This window comes from Cryptomeria japonica, chromosome 3 (assembly GCF_030272615.1).
Source record: "Cryptomeria japonica chromosome 3, Sugi_1.0, whole genome shotgun sequence".
NCBI classification, from domain to species: domain Eukaryota; kingdom Viridiplantae; phylum Streptophyta; class Pinopsida; order Cupressales; family Cupressaceae; genus Cryptomeria; species Cryptomeria japonica.
This window is the reverse complement of record NC_081407.1, coordinates 209,798,458-209,801,146: the sequence shown is the minus strand read 5'-3', so window position 1 is coordinate 209,801,146 and position 2,689 is coordinate 209,798,458. Positions and strand designations below refer to the sequence as shown.

Genomic DNA, 2,689 nt, shown 5'->3' with positions numbered 1-2,689 from the left:
AGCCCAAGCACATACAATGTGGCTTAAAGGGGAGTGTTGTAAATAAGCCACACTCAAATTGATGATGGGTTTTCTGAATAGGGGCCAATAGCTCACTTGGTAGAGAACTCTAGTAGCAAATGTAAGGTGTCAAGTAACAAATCACCTCTATAATCATCATGCACTAGAAAAATTAAGGTCTCATGAATCTATTTAGTGAAGTATAAACTAAAATATTAATTCCCGAAGAACTATGTACTATCTTACTATCATAATCCTTCTCTTCAATTTTTTATAAATTAGTGACTCAAACTTTTACATTTTGTTACTTGCTCATAATGGTTCAAAATTGGCATGAAATATCATCTTCAACATATTCAATATCTTTATTCATATGAATATCATGTGTAGTGAACATGGAAGGTATAATATATTGATCATTATATTTATATATTGTTGTCAAATAATAATTATAAAAATTATAATACATCATTATGTTCTTAATGTTTAGGTGTTTTTAAGCTACATGTTTCTTCAATATCATATGTATATGATACATTGCGATAAAGATACACTCTATAATTATGTAAAAGGAACATAATAGAAAATCATAAATGATCCAAAAGATATTTTGCATGGGCACCCAAAAAGGGCGCATAATCATTATATGCATAGATATGACCATTATATTGGTTAAGGAAGGACTACTCTAAAGTAAAAGGCAACCATGTTATGAGATAAAAATATTCTAGGACCATATATGAAAGCACATGACAAAGCACAAAATGATGGATAATAAGCTTACTACTTTTTTTATCTACCAAAACCAATAATGCATTAATTAATGTGTCATCATCATTTATGTTTTAAAAATATGAAAATAAAATGATCTAACAAAAAACATCACGATCTTATATTCTATTTTTATTGTATCATAAATTTTATAAAAAGATGAACATTAGAAATTTCATAAACCAAAGCATAATGAAATAGATATCCATCATATATATCATGTAATTATGAGATATGAAATGATATTAATATAATTTTTGTAAATTAATCATCAATATTCCATAATTAAAAAAAATAAAAAAAAATAAGACTACTAATATGTTGTCACACATTTATAGATTCCTCTATACAATAGCATTTGTTTATAATAGAGAAAAATATCAACTATCACAAGAAGATAAAAGAGTGCTTGTTTGGTTCGCAAATAATTAAGAGAGACAACACACCTACATTACTATCTTAGACAAATTAAATAGATGCCTCACGAAAAATATCTGTAGAGATATTTTATATATAAATTAAAATTAAGATATATGCGCTAGTTAAGGTTGAAATAACACCGTACTTGTACTACATTATTACGGTATTATAGTAAAGCAGAGTGGATATTATAGGTGATAATACCGTGAATAAACACTACTCAGCAAACAAACTACTAAGCATCGCAGTTTTCACTAGCGATTCCAAGTCTAGACCCTGCGACATCGTGCACAATTCGAAACTTCTGCTGCTGATAGTTCCCAAATATGGAAAGTACAGCGTCTTCCCCGCCCGGAGGGAGGGCGAAAGCAAGGCATAGCACGGAGCCGTCCTCATTCCCAGGCCATAACGTGTTTTCCACCGGCAGAGCCAAGTCCAGACCATCGTCAAAGTGCAACGTGATGACAGGAAACTCCACCTCGCCTGACGGTTTGTTGTAACACGTATTAAAACTCTGTGTGGGACTAGCCAAACTCAGACTAGAAAGCTGACGGCGGAAAGAATCTCGCATCGCATTGTAAGCGGGCTCCACTAGTCGAGTGATAACTGTTCCCGAATCAATGATTGTTCCTCTTCCCGTCGACTGATCCAATGTCAAGGTTCCTGCTGGGATGGAAACAAGCTCATCTCCCACAGAGATTCCGTTTAACCCCACATAATAAAAGTAAGGGTACCTAGCGTTGGACAAGAGGGGCGTGAACTTCAAGCCCGAAGCAGAAAGAGCCCCTTTCCCCAGCAGGAGAGACCACGTGAAAGCAGAGGAGAAGAGTGAGGGAAGGCAATAAGAGAACGTACTGTCATATAACGTGGCCGTCTGAGAAATGAAGGAGAGAGGTTCCTTCCCACGTGTTAACATTATTATCGTTGTTCGAACAGAAGTCCGGACTTTGACACTGCTGAGAAGCGCAGGTGAGATACTTATACGTTGACGATTTGCCTGGCTCGAACAATTGGAACCCACTTGAGCAACTTGAGCAGGGGTTGCAGGGAATCCAGGTGATGTAGCTGCCTGTATCGAGGACAGTGTAGAAGGTCTGCGCAGGCATGCCGAAACCCAGCTTGATAATGTAGTTTCCCGTGTTGATGGCCTGCCCCGACGCCAAAGGGAGGTCCGCGTCCTCTTGGGGATTAACCATACTCTTGCCGGCGCTCCATCCCCCTTTCACCATTGCTCTGTAGCGCTGGGTGTCGCCTTTGATTGACTCAGATATCGCCGTCCACCATGATGAATTGGGGAGGCGGAATGGAGAACACTTGCCGTGAATGTGCATCACACTCAAGCTTGATGTTTCCGATTCAAGCGCAGAGCAGTTCTTGTTATCCTCTGCATCTTTCCATTTGAATGACGCAAGGTTTACTCTGGCAACCTTACTACTTTCTGCCCCACACAAACAAGTAATAGAAAAGACACTAGGACTGAGCATATACGCTTTGCCAT

At 37.8% G+C, this 2,689-nt stretch overlaps 1 pseudogene; it reads right to left on the bottom strand.

Moving 5' to 3' along the window:
• Positions 1 to 1,256: 1,256 nt before the first annotated feature.
• Positions 1,257 to 2,689, bottom strand: LOC131074540 (aspartyl protease AED3-like; annotated as a pseudogene).